Source organism: Rana temporaria, chromosome 5 (assembly GCF_905171775.1).
Source record: "Rana temporaria chromosome 5, aRanTem1.1, whole genome shotgun sequence".
Classification (NCBI taxonomy): Eukaryota; Metazoa; Chordata; class Amphibia; order Anura; family Ranidae; genus Rana; species Rana temporaria.
The window spans coordinates 324,604,241-324,623,292 of record NC_053493.1 but is presented as its reverse complement, the minus strand read 5'-3'; the positions used below and the strand labels follow the sequence as shown (position 1 = coordinate 324,623,292).

General features: G+C 42.3%; 1 protein-coding gene across 4 annotated transcripts in view; it reads right to left on the bottom strand.

Moving 5' to 3' along the window:
- The window catches only part of FAM110B (family with sequence similarity 110 member B), a 212,444-nt gene that overhangs the window by 33,809 nt on the left and 159,583 nt on the right, over positions 1-19,052 (bottom strand). For all 4 annotated transcript variants that reach the window (XR_005749504.1, XM_040354238.1, XM_040354239.1 and 1 more), the window contains one exon: positions 17,024-17,111. The gene's annotated coding sequence lies outside the window, so the exon portion shown is untranslated. The remainder of the gene's footprint in view (positions 1-17,023; positions 17,112-19,052) is intronic.

Below are 19,052 nucleotides of genomic sequence, written 5' to 3'. Positions count from 1 at the left end.
CACCTCCATAGACATTAACTCACTATGACTAAAGACACAACTGAGCAATTCCTGTAGTGTGTAGGATGTGCTGGAACACGCAGCAAGCTCACCCACTCCACAGTCTTACAATGATGATACACAACTGTGGGAAGAAGTGGGTAGCACGATAAGCATTTGGTTATTCTATTATGCCAAATGAGCTCTGTGCCATATATATATATATATATATATATATATATATATATATATATATATATATATATATATATATATATATATATATATATATATATATATATATATATATATATATATATATATTTGGCAAATGTGAAAAAATGATGTGATAAAATAAAAAGGATGACAAGAAAAATGGTAGAGCTATGCACTAAACTACTTTATGAGAGGAATAACTAGATGATCTTTCATATGCAATGGGGGAGATTTACTAAAACTGCAAAGTGCAAAATCTGGTGCAGCTGTGCATGATAGCCAATCGGCTTCCAACTTCAACTTGACAAAGAAAATACTGGCAGCCGATTCGTTTCTATGCACAGCTGCACCCGATTTTGCATACTCAAGTTTTAGTAAATCAACTCCAATGCATCAAAAAATATTTTTAGGACACTTTCACACTGGTGGCTGGAAGGTAGAAAAAACAGGCATCAGGAGGCAGCAGTAGTGCCTTCGAAATGCCAGCCAGCTGCCATGGATCATGTGGTGGCAAGCATTATGGTCTGTCTTTAAAAGAGCCCTTAGGCCCCTTTCACACTGAGGAGTTTTTCAGGCAGTTTAGCGCTAAAAATAGCGCCTAAATACCGCCTGAAAACTCCTGCCCTGCAGTCTCAGTGTGAGAGCCTGAGTGCTTTCACACTGAGGCGGTGCGCTACTAGGACCACTCCAAAAGTCCTGCTAGCCGCATCTTTGGAGCGGTGTGTTTACCGCTTCTTCCCATTGAAAACAATGGGAAAACGCAGCTATACCGCCAGCAGTGCGCCTCTGCAGAGGCGCATTGCCGGCGGTATTAACCCTTTTTCGGACGCGAGCGGGGGGCAAAACCGCACCGCTAGTGGCCGAATACCTCCACAATTTTGACAGACGCTTTACTGCCACCGCACCTCCTGCCCCAGTGTGAAAGGGGCCTAAGGGTACTTGGAGGCAATGTTATCAGTCCCTAAGTGCAACAAAAAAAGTAGCTGTAAAAATTGTGCTCAAAACTTATAAGATCTATTTTTCATCTGTAAATAATTTGATCATGGTTTGTCCTGGGAACATAAGTGCAATGGCATAATTCACAACAGATCACAGGATAAAATGTGTATATTGTACTTTAATGCAACTGGCCAAAATTAGAAAATATATTTTTTCAGTTTATTTTAAACAGGAAATAAAAAATATTGGAAGACTAAATGAAAGCTTGCCAATTTTTTTTTTTTTTTAAATGGTCCTGAAATTCTCCAAAGATTGACTAGAATATATTGCTATTGTAGGATTGTATCTTGCCTTCATTTTTTTATTATTGTACTGTAGACAGGTTTGAAATCTGATTTTATAAGTTAAAAATGTCCCTTTAAATTAGTAAATAATTAGAAAAACAAGCATCAAATATATTATGATATAAAAACGTTTTAAATGTCATTTTATAATCTGTGTAATACCATAAATACATAGAGAATGTTTCACCCGTTTCATTCCTTCTTTTACTGTACTTACAAGGAGTGTCTTTAAGACGGTGTGTTTAATAAATGATGGCAGGTTTCCTATGCTGTGTTATTTTTGCAGTGCTCATACTTTCCATAGCATTTATTATCTAAGGGATCAATGATGGCAGAACTACTAAAGAAATATGGGCCAGATCCACAAAAACGCGGCGCAACGTAACTTTTTCAATTTAGGTTACACCGCCGGAAAATTTCTACCCAAGTGCCCGATCCACAAAGCACTTACCTAGAAATTTTCGGCTGTGTAACTTAAATCCGGCTGGCGCAAGGCGTTCCTAATTTAATGGGGCGAGTCCCATTTAAATTAGGCGCGCTCCCGCGCCGGCCGTACTGCGCATGCTCACGACGTAATTTTCCCGACGTGCTTTGTGCGGTTTTACGTTGCGCCGGGTTTTGAGAATCGCGACGGGCGTAAAAAAAAAAATACGAGTTGCGGCGGGAAAAAAAAAAATGTGAAAAAAAAAAAAAAAAAGACGGCGACGCGGGATAGAAGGGTCTACTTTTACAAGGCCTAAACAGTTTAGGCCTTGTAAAAGTATCCCTAATATTGCGATGGCAAACTAATACTTACGGAGAAAAAACGAAGCGTAAAAGCTTAGTGGATCTCCGTAAGTGCCAATTTGCATACTCGAAGCGGCATTTCGACGAGAAATGCCCCCAGCGGCGGCTGCGGTACTGCATCCTAAGATCCGACAGTGTAAGTCCCTTACACATGTCGGATCTTCTGCCTATCTATGTGAAACTGATTCTGTGGATCAGTTCCATAGATAGAAACAGGGATACGACGGCGTATCAGTAGATACGCCGTCGTATCCCTTTTGAGGATCTGGCCCTAAATTCTTAAATTACCACAGTAGATAGAAAAACATTGTAATTTTACATAAATACCCTAAACAAACATTCTGAAAAATATATATTTTTTATTAAAGTCTAAAATGCTTCAAGACAATAACTTATACAGCAGAGTAAAAAAACATGTACCGTAGATACTCGAGTATAAGCCGACCCGAATATAAGCCAAGGCACCTAATTTTATCTCAAAAATACTGGCAAAACGTATTGACTCGAGTATAAGCCTAGGGTGTCCATCTGCATGCCTCACTGTGTCCATGTGCATGCCTCACTGTGCCCATGCCTTACTGTGCCCATGCTTCACGTTTAACATGGGAGTCTATGGAAGGGGTGTCCAGATTTGAAAAATCTGTGCTCCCCGGTCGTAGGGCCCCTAAACAACAAACTTTGTACACTTGTAGAGGACAAATGGAGCTACATGTGTGCCAAGTTCCGGGTCTGGGGGACCTACAACCGGCATTTACCGGGTCCCCAAAGTCACCGGAGAAATTACTGTTTAACATGGGAGTCTATGGAAGGGTTGCCCAGCTTGGAAAAATGGGTGCTACCTAGCCGTAGGTCCCCCAAACAAGAAACTTTGCACTTGTAGGAGGAAAAGTGGGGCTACATGTGTGCCAAGTTTGGGGTACTGGGGACCTACCGACGGCACCGGGGTCCCCAAAATCCAGATCAACAGGCGCAAAAAGGTGACTCGAGTATAAGCCGGGGGGGGGGGGGGGGTATTTTCAGCACAAAAAAAATGTGCTGAAAAACTCGGCATATACTCAAGTATATACGGTACCTGGAAAATCATGTGACCATGGACTAAAAAGGTAGTACTTATGATCTACTAGGCATGCTCCCTTCCTCCATGCGATGGCTTGCAGGCCTGGATGATCTGATATGCTAATCTACACTTCTGCAAAGAAAGAATGGATTGGCCAATCTGCTACCACTCCCTACAACTCTAACGATGGACAATTATCAATAGATAATTATGCAGAGAAATAACCAACCCTTGAGGCTGGCCATACATTATAACATTTTCTTGTGCAATTTGCCTTTAGAGTTACCAAAACCATACAATATGAATTCAAACCTAAAAACTTTGAATTTGTATTCAATCAGGCAGGCCCTTGCACAAAATGATTGAGGTTAAAGCAAAAGGAAATTGAATAAGACAATCGTGTAATGTATGGCCAGCCCAACTTTCTCAGCCATAGTCAAAATTCTTACTTTACGATAACATAGACATACTTTATTGGCCCTTTTACAGCACAGGAAATGTATTGAGCCCTTCTTCAGAAGATGCAATATTGGAATTAATATCCCTGGAGACCAGGTCACCATTTGTGTGGAGTTCCAACACAGGTCCCCACAGTGTCGGAGGAGGGGATCTATGCTGTAAATATTTTGCCAGTGGAATGCCTGCCTATGACACCCAGACATCAGGAAGTTTTTGTTTTTGGCATATCATGGATACCAAGAATGGAGTACAAGCAGAGGACATGCGTCAAAACTTAGGCTGGATTTAGAAATCGTGGTTGGCTTGATGCAATGTTGCTTTACCAGAATAATGAAGTCTGTACCGACATCCATTTATGATCAAATCTTTAACATGAACATGCTATTTAGTGTGTAATTCCTCCAAGAATAAGATGTGAAATCGGTCTGGAAAGCTATACAACAAGATTCAGTCCAGCAGAATAGAACTTTGTTTTTCTATGACATTCAAAGAAGAATACTGCAATTACATTATTATATTTTTTTTATAGAAGAGCTGCCTATCAAAATGAAACTCCAGACAAAACTTGCAGAGACTGGGAGAAGGTTAGAACCTCTACTTAGATGTCCATGCCATGCTCACGTTTAGTAGCAATGAAAAGGGGCAGAACCTGTCCGGTTAGAACCATCTGTGCTCAAGTTGGGGGATTTTCCCTTTCTTCTTATCCCTGTCAATGACACGAGGCTAGGTGAAATTTCTATGATGGAAGCAAAGAAAAACTTGATTGTGGAAGGGTTAAAACCCATATCTTCAGGCAAATACTGTGCCTTCACTTTACCTCACATCCATACATCCCATAGAAAAAAAAAAACACCCACACGCACCGGCCCCCTTATGGTGACACACAGAGAGAGAATGAGAGAAAGAGAAAAAGAGAGAAAGAGAGAAAGAGAGAAAGAGAAAAAGAGAAAAAGAGAGAAAAAGAACAAGAGAAACAGAGAAAAAGAGAAACAGAGAGAACGAGAGAACGAGAGAACGAGAAAAAGAGAGAGAGAGAGAAAGAGAAAAAGAGAAAAAGAGAGAAAGAGAGAACGAGAGAACGAGAGAAAGAGAGAAAGAGAAAAAGAGAAAAAGAGAAAAAGAGAGAAAAAGAGAGAAAAAGAGAGAAAGAGAGAAAGAGAACAAGAGAACAAGAGAGAAAGAGAGAAAGAGAGAAAGAGAACAAGAGAAAAGGAGAGAAAAAGAACAAGAGAAACAGAGAAAAAGAGAAACAGAGAGAACGAGAGAACGAGAAAAAGAGAAAAAGAGAGAAAGAGAGAACGAGAGAACGAGAGAAAGAGAAAAAGAGAGAGAGAAAGAGAAAAAGAGAAAAAGAGAGAAAGAGAGAAAGAGAGAAAGAAAGAGAGAAAGTGAGAAAGAGAGAAAGAGAGAAAGAAGGAGTGAAAGAGAAAGAGTGAAAGAGAAAGAAAGAGAAAGAGAAAGAAAGAAAAAGAAAGAAAGAGAAAGAGAAAGAAAGAAGGAAAGAGAGAGACTTTAATGCTCCACAATATAAACATAAATATGTACCATCTACGTACGTCTCCATGATGTCAGTGAGGCATTTTATATGATTTTGAATCATTTGTGAAAATAATGGACATATTCTCTTATTCAGAGTGATGAATGTAGTTGTAATGTTTTTCACTGTTGAATTCTCTATCTGGGTCTCCTGAGAACAGACCCCACTATTGTACATAGTCACCATGTGATTAAGAATTATTATGGATTCATGGTTCATGAAAATGTTAACTCAGATCCAAAAAGACTGACAAATAGAGACAATGTACTACAATGAAAAGTGTGACAATCTCTGTAGGTCTAAACTATATGCAGAGTGGCACATGCTTTGCCCTGTGGGACATGCCAGAGTACAAGGGTATTTGGAATATGCAGATTGAGCTGTACAAAGAAAAAGAGTATATCTAGGAAAATATTTTGTTGCATGTCAATCTGCAGCAAGTTATGACTTTCAAAATGTGTTTTCTTGCACCCAAAGCACCAGAGCTTTTAACGCCCCACCTACATTTGACTTACTGTTTTTCACATTTGGCGGGAAAAAATCTCTGGGTACAAAATATTTCTGGGTGCACTACAGTAAGCCATTCATTGTTGGCAGGCTACTAGCCAAGGGTCTTGAACATGTGCCATGATGCCAAGTAGGCTGCAATGTTACATATTACATAAGTAGACTGATTAAAGGATTATAGTAGGCAATCTGCCTCTTACATTAAAAAATCTCACAGGCTAGGCCAGTCTCAGTATTCACAGAGCAGATGCAAGCAAGAACCCATGCAGTGGCGGCCCGTCCATAGGGGGCGCACGGGTGCTCGTCCCCCCAAGCTGTAAAAAATTATGATAATTAATAAAAAAATAAAAAAGAAGGTGCCCTTTAAGAGTGTCCGGGCGCCGGACATATGGCGGTCTATGGGAAGCTTCCCAGCTTGTAATCAGCTGATTGCGAGCTGGGAAGCTGATTTGCCCGCATTTAGGGCGTGTGCAGGGCGCAAGCTGTGCGCCCGCACACACTTCCACTCTCCACTGATTTGTTTCTGTTCTCCCTTCCTGTATTTTAATTGGCAGTGATCGAGTTCAGTGGGCGGTGCTTTTTTCAGCACACCCGAGTCACTTCTGGTTTCCCGACTCACTGGAGCGTGAAGTGAAGTGGACACCAATGACGGACTGAGACTGAGTCCCAGCGCGGCTCCATAGGCAGAGGTAAGCCCCTATGCAGAGGAAGTAACTAGGCATGATGGAACGATAAGGAGAAGCAGCTCTGTATACCGTAGATGCAGGGACTGAGCACTGAGGGATGAACTTGGAGTCGTCCTCTCAGTAACAAGCAAATGCAGGGAGGGAAGTAAGTGTTTCACTGACTCACTGCACACTAGGCTCAGCCTTATATATTGCAGGAGATACCGATCTTCCCCTGTGACAGGTTGCCCTCAGACTGCTGCTATCTCACTGTTTGTTGAACTTGTCTCCAGTTACAGTTATACTGTCCCAGCAGTAAATGTTCTGTCATCACATGAGAACAGAGGTTAACCCTTTACTTCCCTGCATTTGTTTTGTTGGTTTCTCTGAGTACCTACTGGAGGTAGGGTATGAGCCCAGGTTCAGAATACTGCGACTACTGTGATCTAAGACATGGCATGTGATTTGCACCTGCACTGCGGTGCGAATCGCATGCGATGTCTGTGAGATGCGAGTTCAGCCATACAGTTGTTTGGCTGAACTCGCATTAGATTCGCAGGAAAAAGTGCAGGGACTTATTTTCCCCCCACACTGAAATCGGATCGCATGGGTGTTCTCACCTATGCGATGTGGATTCTGTGTGACTTCACAGTTTACACTGCGATCTGTGAACCGATCTGGGGGTGCTATTAACATTGTAATGACATCCGCAGCTGTTCGCAGAGGGCAGTGTGAACTGCCTGCAGGAGAGATGCGGGAACCGACACTGAAATTACACTGGTTCCCACATCACAATCAGTGTGAACCCAGGCTAAAGGAGAAGGATCATCTAATAAAACCAGGGCTGGTGCTCCATGCTTCTAGATTAGAAGTATCCACTATTTTAGAATTCAACTGTTTGTTGAACCCTGGTGTATTATACAATGATGAGGATGAAGATGACGGGTGTATTATACGATGAAGATGACGGGTGTATTATACGAGGACGGGTGTATTATACGATGACGGGTGTATTATACGATGACAATGACGGGTGTATCATACGATGACGGGTGTATTATACGATGAAGATGACGGGTGTATTATACGATGAAGAAGACGGGTGTATTATACAATGACGGGTGTATTATACGATGAAGATGACGGGTGTATTATACGATCAAGATGACGGGTGTATTATACGATGAAGATGACGGGTGTATTATACGATGAAGATGACGGGTGTATTATACGATGAAGATGACGGGTGTATTATACAATGACGGGTGTATTATACGATGACGGGTGTATTATACAATGACGGGTGTATTATACGATGAAGATGACGGGTGTATTATACGATGAAGATGACGGGTGTATTATACGATGAAGATGACGGGTGTATTATACGATGAAGATGACGGGTGTATTATACAATGACGGGTGTATTATACGATGACGGGTGTATTATACGATGACAATGATGAGTGTATTATACGTCGATGAGGGGTGTATTATACGACAACGACAATGACGGATGTATAATATGGGGATAAGGATAGTGATGATGGGTGTATAATATGGGGATAAGCATAGTGATGATGGGTGTATAATATGGGGATGACGATGATGGGTGTATTATACAATGACTGGAGCATCAGGGTGTCAGACAGTGTCATTGAGTGTGCCACATCATGTCTCGCTGGCTGCTTTGCAATACACGATTTTGGAGATTTCTGCCATGCCATGTGCTGACTATGTTACACTACATAATATATAAATACAAATATACATAAATTGTGAGTACATCTGTCCTGTAATGTATACAGCTATATACACCCACCTGTATATAGAGATCATTAGGTTTAGGAGATATTTACCTTATACGCTTGCGCCAATGTCAGTGGCACATGCGCACTGAAGAAACGGCTAGATCGTGATGTTTCTAAATGGCCTGTGCCATGACCGGCTGCTCCTGCATGCATGCATAGGAGTGACGCGATTGCGGCTCCAGCCAATCACATTCCCGGAGCCCACGAACCCAGAATCAACTCCGGGAGACATTTTACGGTCACATCGCTGTAGGGAGACCGCTGCAACAGCTTCAATCTAAGGCAAGTATTTCAGAAGGAACTTTTTTTTTATATATGGGTTTACAACCACTTTATGTGTGGCTGTGTTTTTATTTATTTTTGTATTTTCTTTTTTGCCCACACTGTCTCTCATCTATAGTAGTTTAGTATTTTACCACTAAGCAACTTATCAGCTGACTTGGCTAAAACATGTTTTCAAACCAGCAAACATTAATGAAAAAACAGACACGCAGCAGAAAAAATATGGAAAGACAAACTCAACCTAATTGACTTACATGAACAGGGTGTTGCTTAAAATTAAAAGCAAACACTTGTCGGAAGTTATGGTTGGTGACACAGCGTCAAAAGACAATTTACAGCTTACACTAAATTACTGTAGGAAACAAACCACATATTTGGCCCTAGGCAGTAACACAAATGTTTAGAACAAAAATAAAAAAGATGATTTATAGCAGTCAAAGACATGCATGTTTTCACAGCTAATCAAAAGAAACAACTAAATGTGAATATTGCATTTCACAATATAAAATCTATTTACCATTTCTAAATATGCCAATTAATCAATGTCACCCCAAATTTGCTTGCTGGGTTGTAGTCATTACTGTGTCTGTAAAGATTTTTTCCCCCTTGTCTCCTATACACAATTTACTGAGGTGAATAATCTACTAGTGTGTGCTCATCCATTGCCCAACTCACTGCAATGAAAAAAAAAAGAAGATATTCTGTATATGGGGGAACACAACTAGTTCATATATGCCGACATTTCATTTAGAAGAATGTTGAATTAAAACAGATCATACCCTATATTTTATTTCCTTTTAAACCTTAGATATGTAACTTTTTTTTTTAATTGGTTGTCCTATAAGTAGCCCTTAATTTAGTTAAAAAAAAAAAAAAAAACATTAATGACAGACTTCCCTGCATGCAAGGCTTCTCTCCTGAGGCTATGAACTGTTCTCAGTGTGACTGGCAGTTGCCTGAGGTAAGATTATTATTACACAGAGGAGCCATGTGTGCACACACGGCTCACAGAAACCAGCAGGATTTCAATATGTGGTGAATAAAACTGTGAAAGTACAATTAAAAAGGATATCTATAGCCAAAACATCCTGGATGGAGTACGGGATGGTTAACACAAGGTCTGAGCTTTTTTTATTTGCGGTCTGTGTCCTATTGGGGAGACTGCCCCCTCACTTCCTGTTTTGAAGAAACAGGAAGTAGAAATCTCTCCTAAGTGAGGGGAATTTACCTGTTAGTCACCAGAACAGGTGTCCCTAACCTTTTGTTGGGTGGCAACCATATAATGTTGGATTTCCCCCTTACTTTCTGTCCCAGTGACCACAGTCAACAAGACAAATAGAAAGGGTACAACTCCCCAGCAGGCATAATGACCAGTGTTCTCTGTTCCTTGCTGTATTTGAAGTCCTGAAAAATGTTTGCTAGACATATATGTTAAAGTAGAAGAACCGCTTATCTGCATCTACTATTCTTAAAAAATGTTCTCTCCCCCTTCCTACCTCTCCAGCCTAACCTGTATAGAAAAGATCTGTATATTTGCCTATTTCCAATCTTCTGGGGTCAGGTGATCCTGCAGCTCTGTGTAAGGAGTTGCTTGAAAATGGTTCTGAATTCTGGGAGCCATGCGGTCATTCATAGGCATCCTCAACCCAGCCATTGTTGGCGCTCCCTCCTCTCCCCCACAACAGCTGGTCGATAACACAGGGGAGCCGGAGCTGGAGAGTATAAAGCCGCGTACACACGATCAGTCCATCCGATGAGAACGGTCTGAAGGACCGTTCTCATCGGTTAACCGATGAAGCTGACTGATGGTCCATCGCGCCCACACACATAACCGATCGTGTCAGAACGCGGTGACGTAAAACACAACAAAGTGCTGAAAAAAATGAAGTTCAATGCTTCCAAGCATGCGTCGACTTGATTCTGAGCATGCGTGGATTTTTAACCGATGGTTGTGCCTACTAACGATCGGTTTTGACCTATCGGTTAGGAATCCATCGGTTAAATTTAAAGCAAGTTGGCTTTTTTTTAACCGATGGTTAAATAACCTATGGGGCGCACACACGATCGGTTTTGACCGATGAAAACGGTCCATCAGACCGTTGCCTTCTGTTTAACCTATCGTGTGTACGAGGGCTTACAGTCTTCCACTGACCGTCCACAATTCATGGTCATTGTACCACTCTCTCCTCTTCTGAGCATTAATATTGGTCACTAGTATTTTGACAATTAAAGCTTGCAGATGAATGTTTTGCTTATGGAGTTCTCTCCACACAGTTTGATGTGCCTCATCACAGTTGAAGCAGCACAAGGACCCAAGCAGTTATTGTCCTAACAAAAAGCATGCTGATAAGAAGAAAAAGCAGAGTGACAAAGAGATGAGCGAATCAATGTGCTGCTATTCCTTACCACTAGGGGTGGGTCCAAGTTGAAAGATGCTGGCGTAAGACAAGGGACCTCTATAGGCAGAAGAGAGTGCTGCAGGGAAATCTAGAATTCAAGTCCAGCTTTCTCTATTGCAGAGAAAGCTGGACTTGTTTTAGAATTTATTGGAGTATTCCTTATTATCTTTTTTTTTTTTTTGCCGGTTGTTCTGCTTTAATTATATTCTATAGCTGATGCTACAAGGGCATGGAAATAAAAAAGGTTATTAGGAAAATAAGTAGTAAAAGGTAAATTTGTAATACAATGCAAAGCATTATAACAACACGTGGAAACATCATAAAAGCCAACGTGTGCTTTCAATACAATAATAGTTGACACACCTCAGCAAGCAGAATACTACCGACTATTAGTGAGATATGTAAATGACATTTTATAAATTGCAGCCTTGGAAGTTATGTTCTGATCAGTCTCTAGGAGATCCCTGTATCATGAAACATAAATTGGTGCCATCACCAGCTGATATATAGCTTTACTGACTCAAAGAGAGAGAGAGGGAGAGAGAGAGAGAGCGAGAGAGAGCGAGAGAGAGAGAGATTACCAATGTGATCTCCTGAATATTCACACACAACACACTTTCGATTAGCTGGTAATTAAAATACAATTAAGACAGACTACTCTGTCTGGATGTTCAAGGGAAAGGAGCACATGTACAATCAGGCTTTAATGTTATTTTCTACACTAGCATAGAGTTAATTTCTTTGAAACAAGCCTGGAGGGATATCCAACGCTCCCGTTACTATGGAAACCGTCTGCATTAACCAACTGAACTCATTTCACATACTTGGCATCCAGACAAGTGACTTTTTTTTTTGTTAAACCTGACTTGCTGGGGAGGGAAGGAATCGAGGTAGAAAGGAGTGCAGGCGCAGAATATGTTGCTTAAACTGTTGAAAAGCACGCCCGGTTTTTCATTTGATGCCGACACAAATTTGGAGGCTGGCTGATGGCATGGGGCAAAGTGCAGAACAACTAAACTGCAAGTAACCAGAATCTAAATTGGTGAAACACAAGTTCAGAATGAACAGTATGCATTACTAAGTTTATCTGAGTATAGCCCAGAACTGTACAAATGAAGGGCAAACATACACATAGTCCACTGAAGACCTTTAAGCCTCATACACACGACTGGTTTTCCCGGCAGGAAAACTGCCAGGAGAGCATTTGGCCGGGAATCCCAGCCTATGTATGCTCCCTAGCAGTTTTCCCGTCAGGAAAACAGCCGGGAATCCTGACATGAAAATGGAGAACCTGCTCTCTTTATTTTCCCGGCAGAGTGTTTCCTGCCAAGAAACCGGTCGTCTGTATGCTTACCTGCATGGTAGAATAGAAAAACTGTGCATGCTCGATGAAGCATGCGCGGTAGCACACGTTAGTCTGGGGTGTAGCAAGATGGCGGCGACGGAATCAAATGTGATGAGACACCGGCTCATTGTAGTCCATGACATCACCCCGTTCTTGCCATTCAAAAGAACGGCAGGTGTTTGTGTGGCTGTGTGTATACATGGCTTTTCAGGGTAGCCTAGCAGGAATCCCATCTGGAAAACCAACGCTGTTCTGACGTTTCCGACGTCCATACCTTAACATGACTTACCCCTGCTTTATGAGGGGTAAAGTTACGCCGGTCGTACGCCTTACGTAAACAGAGTATATTAATACGCCGGGCGCAAGTACGTTCGTGAATCGGCGTATCTAGCTCATTTGCATATTTATAATGGGGACGTCGAATGCGTCCAGCGTAACTATGCTCCCACGATACGCCGGCGTAGGCAAGATGAAGCCATGTTTTTGGACGTATCTAGCTTTGTGAATCGGCATAAAGATGCAACGGCGCTCTTTTGAAATTACGGCGGCGTATCTGGAGATACGCCAACGTATAATCTTTCTGAATCTGGCCCTGTGTCTAGCCAAGTGCACATTGCCCTACCTAATTAGCATGGTTGTCTCAAGAGACAGCAGGGAGAGGCCAAGTTCCCTGTAAAAGAAGAGTATCCAGAAAAAAAAAAGAAAAACGAAAACCACAGCAGCATTTTCATTTAAAAACATCACGATATGAAAATAAAATCACAATACGCAAGCGAGCATAAGCTGGGATTGTTGTACAGGATGCCTACATCTGTAAGAGCTTTAGAACAACAGAAAATAGGCCGCTGTGGCTGAAACTGGAACATCTCCACATCAAATCTCCGATCTGTGTGTGTTCTTCACTTCCCTTTATTTCAATACTTTCAATTCTATGAAGATGTAAAGTTTACATAACCTTAGCCTTCCAAACAGTAATGTACAATTATGTCTATTATGTTCTCTCTGTGAGTCACAGGAACTGTATTTTGGGATTATCCTGTTTACCAGATATCACAGTTACAACACAGTTCTGTCTGTCGGGTTTCAACGAGGGCAGATAAAGTGTTTGTTAGGAGACTGCAGAAGCTTTTCCAACTGCAGTTATCATAAAAAATACTGAAGCCTCGAATCCCAGGAGCCGCGAACCACCGTCGCCAATCCTTTACTGCAGTGGAGATTTTACCTTTGCTATTAGAATGGGTAACTTTTTCCCTTTAGTCGCTCAGAGGTGTAACGCCAATTTTACCCCTGGGCACACCATTTGTATATTAACCCTCTCCCTCCAGAAAGCCAGACAGGACAACTGTAGGCTCAATTCACTAATATAAAACTTACACGATCAGATTTTTATAGTCACATGGCTCACTGGCTTTGGTTGGTAGAAATAACAATTGTTCTAGTACAGTCATTGTTATGATAAATATGGTAAACCATAAAATTAAGCCTTAACTGTAAAAATCTGCAGCGTCAAAAGCACAAAAGCAAGAGGTAGAATCATCATAGAAGCTGCAATTGATCTACCTCTGAAAATGCTAGTTGTCTGGATTTTCATGGTCTACTTGTTTTTGGCCAGTGACTTAGAAGTATTTAAGCCAAAGTATCAGCATTACAGCCAACCAGCATTTAGAGGCAGCCTACAATAAACAGGTTTACTTTAAAGCTGGGGTTCACCCAAAAAAAAAAAAAAAATGTAATTGCATCTAGCAGATCCAGCATGTTAAGGACATTACATTTCGGCAGTTGTTTTGTTCCTCGGTACATACCTTTATATCCTGATGTTGTCCAGGGCTTCCGATGACTGCTTGACTGGGCGTTCCTATCCTTCCGTACGATGATTGACGTCTTGTGAAACAGGTGACCTGTCGCACAACGCGCGTCACCAGACGTCGGGAAAGAGCCGAGCTGCGAGTCGGCACTATACGGCGCCTGCGCAGTCAGCTCTACACGCCGGGCGCAGGCGCCATATAGTGCCGACTCTTAGCTCGGGTATTTCCGGAAATCTGGTGACGCGCGTTGTGCGACAGGTCACCTGTTTCACAAGCTGTCAATCATCCAACGAAAGGGTAGGAACACCCAGTCCCGCAAGCAGGGCTTTTTTTCAGGGGGAACTTGGGGGAACTCAGTTCCACCACCTTTGGCTCAGACCCTTTGGTGCCAGCTCACCACAATCACTTGTAAACACAGAATTCTGGTTTCTGTGTTTACAAGTGACAGCTATGCACTCTGTGTGTAACCCCCCTGAACTATGCACTCTGTATGTAATGCAATCCTGGTATTTAATGCCCCATTAAGACCCTTCTACTGTTTGTGAAATCTGAACGGGTCGTGGTTGAGTTCCTGCACCTATTTTCTGAGAAAAAAAGCTCTGCCCGCAAGCATCTGAAGCCTGAAGCAGGGATAGGAACGCCCAGTCCCGGAGTCGTCAGAACGCGGAAGCCCTGGACTAAATCCAGATATAAAGGCAAGTACAGAGCAAAAAAAAAAAAAAAAACTGCCGAAATGTAATGTCCTTACTATTGTACTTTTTAATGTAAAAAAAAACGTTTTTAGGGTGAACCCCCACTTTAAGTAGTTCACTCCTTGTTTCTTGCTTTTAAGGAAAAGGGAAAAATAGCGCTGGACACGTAAGGTATCTATTTATTGGTATCGCTATCCTAAAGTATTAATATTGACGTAAATAATCTGGTTCTCAGCTATGTATGTCTGCAGCTCTTCTCTCCCCTCACTTCTGGGTCCCACTGGCATCGTTGGGGCACTGGAAGCCATTGGTCTCCCATTGCTGTCAATCAAAGCCAGTGACGAAGGTCAATGGACACAGCAGTGGGGCTTGGGAGCGAGCACACACAAGTGCCCCCATGGGAAGTGGCTTCCTATGGGGGCACTAGACAGAGGAGGAATCAGGAGCACCGACGAGGGAAGAGGAGTTTCAGGGAATTCCATTGCACAGAGCAAGTAAGTATGACATGTTTGTTATTAAAAAAAGGAAAAAAAACACCTTTACAACCACGTTTCACCTCTATGTGCATGAGGTCTTATTCTCCAAAAAAGGTTTTCAGACTCATCCACTACTTGGACATGTGTACTGCTCTATGCAAACTACAAACCCCACATTCCATAGTCCCTAGCCTGTCTTGGGAGTAACCAAGAGAGGGTGGCTATGTTCCTACATACATTAGGACTAGGGATGTCCCGATACCGATACTAGTATCGGTACCGATACCGAGCATTTCCCAGAGTACTTGTACTCGGGGGAAATGCTCCGATGCCTCAGCCGATACCTGGGCAGTCAGGGGAGTTGCAAGTCTTCTACATTTGTGAGGATGGAGAGCGGAGGTAGGAGCTGAATTTTCCGAATGGACAGAGTCAGTGATCACTGACTCTGTCCATTCACATAACTGAGCATCGTAACCTGTGTTTACGATGCTTCAGTTTATGAATGGAGAGGAGCTTCCCTCCATTCATTTCAGCTGAGGCTGCAGAGAAAGGGACTGGGGAATCTGTGTCCTTAGTCCCTTTCTCCGTCTTAAAGGGGAGATTTCAGAGGTCTTTTAAGACCCCTGATATCTCACCAAAGACCCCCAACAGGGCTGATAAAAAAAAAATTGCAATAAATATTTTTTAAAAAAAATAATAAAATGTAAATAAAAAACAAAACAAAAAAACAAACAAACACACTGACAAGTCACTCCACCCCCCCCAAAAAAAAAATTGTAAAACAAATATAAAAAAAAATACCGCCACTGTCACATGACATTAAAAAAAAGTATTGATATTCGGTATCGGCGAGTACTTGAAAAAAAGTATCGGTACTTGTACTCGGTCTCAAAAAAGTGGTATCGGGACAACCCTAATTAGGACCATATAGAACAAACTTGGCCATCCTCTAATGGAGTCAGATCACAGCTGCAAAAAATAAAAAAATTATTTGGGAGGAGATGGAGCGCAATAAAAGGTACCTTTTTAAATTAAAAATATATACTTGTATAAAATATTTGTATAGACCAGAGTTTAGTGCCACTTTAAGCAGTATATTGACATATAAAGATTTTTTTTTCTGTATCTATAAAAGGTTTAACCGTTTCCCACTAGCCGTATAGTCAAATGACAGCTGGGCGGGATCGCTCTAGTTCTGGGAGGACGTCATGACTTCCTCCTATTCTTACCATGCATGCACACCCTCAGGGGGAGGGGCACGATTGGGGTAAAGATTAGCAGTACAGCCCCAACAGTGCCCACCAGTGCTGCCTCACCAATGCCCACCAGTGCTGCCTCACCAATGCCCACCAGTGCCGCCTACCAGTGTCACAGCATCATCAGGGTACTTCAGTAAAGGAGAACAATTACTTGCTGTTTGCAAAATTTCTAAATTGTTTGTATTTTTCTGTTTGCTTAGAAAAAATAAAAAACCCAGTGAGATTAAATGCCACCAAAAGAAAGCTCTATTTGTATGGAAAAAATGATAAAAATTAAATTTGGGTACATCGCTGCATGACCGCGCAATTGTCATTCAAAGTACGACAGCACTGAAAGCTGAAAATTGGCCTGAGCAGTAAGGGGGTAAAAGTGGCCAGTAGGCAAGTGGTTAACTAACAGTTTAATGTTTGAGGAGGAGGATGGAACTACAGGACGGGTTCAGGAAAAAACAGTTTATTTCTTACCAGCCAAAGGTGAAATGAAATGGACTTTCTTCCTGGGGTTAGGCCGCTTGTTCCAGCAGTTTTTTCTGCCGTTCAAGGCATCACAAATCTGCAAAACACAAAATATAACATTTTTATATTTTTTTAAACACAACCTCTGGCACACACCATTGGACAATAAAAATCATCGAAATACTTTTATGAAGCAACGGTAGCCAATGATCTGGTATTATACGATACGATCTAGTATCATACGAGACAAATTTTCATATTTTTCCCTTAGTATAAGGCCCCTTTCACACTGGTGGGTGCGTCTGCGTTTTACAGTAAATTTTGCAGCACTATTCGCTTTTAACCCCCGACACTTTGCCGGTAGTATAGCCGTGGTGTCCCATTGATTTCAATGGGCAGGAGCGGTGGAGTAGCGGTATACACACTGCTCCAAAGATGCTGCTAGCAGGACTTTTTTTTACCATCCTACTAGCGCACTGCTCCAGTGTGAAAGCCCTCGAGGCTTTCACACTGGAGAGACAGCAGCGGCTTTTTCATGTCGCTTTGCAGGCGCTGTTTTTAGTGTTGTAGCCCCTGCAAAGTTCCTCAGTGTAAAAGGAGTCTTAGTTAGGATGAAAGCTGTGTACCAACGATCAGATTATCGTATGATCGATTCAAAAGCGGCATTTACCGTATGATTTTATGTTCGCGTGTACTAGGCATGAGGGAGAACTAATTGTATGCGGAGATTTACTGAAATGCAGCAATGCTCCCACTGTCATTACACAGCCAATATTCTTTTTTTTGGCAAAGGTGAACAAGAGCAGCAAATACTGTAAGTGAAATGACATTCATTGCCTTTCTTCTGTGTTATGGATAAAGAGCAGCAAACGTCCTCATGACATTTTATCGATCCCTCTGCTACTATTCTGTACAGGGAAAATGCACAAAGACATTGGGGCCCAATGCAAAATAGTTCACGAGTTACTACAAAAGGCTTAAAAACAACAAAAAGTGGCCACACTGCCGCAAATACAACCCAGAGCGATCACTCTAGGAATTATTGTCAATTGATCACTGCCACAGTACATAGTGGTTAGTAAGAGACTGGTCAAAGCGTACAACACGATTAAACATTTGCATGCAATGCTTCTGGGATTATGATGAATTGCTGGAGCAGGAATACATCCGAATGCAGCAATTCACAATGTATTAAGTCATATCAGATGCTAGTAAACCACCTTGGCAATTTCCACATAAAAGTGCATCTCACAAAGTGCATGTACATTAAGGGGCCATCACAGTGGTGGTGCGTCTATAGTGGGTGCAGGAGCGCCGCCCCCTCTTTCGCCTGCACCCATCAATCAATACATACATTCATGCATTACATGAATGCATGTATTGTCGCCGGCGCCACTGCTGCCCACTATTCAGATGGCCGGCCCCCTGGCGAGCGCCGGCCATCTGGATTACAGTGGTGGCCGGCGGTGGGTGTGTTTTGGAAGTGCCTATCAGAGCCAGCGGCTCTGATAGGCTTGCCGATTACAGCCTGTGGGCTGTAATCGGCTTCCAAATAGTTAACCACCAGGCGCACAGCCACATGCCTCTCAGCCAATCAGGTTCACTGGGTCTGGCTACCGGTAACCTGATTGGCTGAAGCGACATCGATGGCGGGGGGTCTGGAGGAGGATGGCTGAGACCCGAGAAATGCAAGTACCGGGAAAGGGGGGCAAACTGGCGTTTTTTGTGGAGGCAGACTGGCGACAATTGATGGCATGGCCCAGTGGCGACAATTGATGGCATGGCACAGTGGCGACAATTGATGGCATGGCACAGTGGCGACAATTGATGGCATGGCACAGTGGCGACAATTGATGGCATGGCACAGTGGCTGCAATTGATGTGTTTTTTTTTTCGTTTGTTTGCGCCCCCCCCCAAAAAATTTTGAGCACCAGCCGCCACTGGGCCATCATAGCATTCAAATAGCAAACATCTGGTGTATGGCATATTTTTAGCAAATGTTACAAAACAAACACAATTTTGCTGGACAAAGTAATTC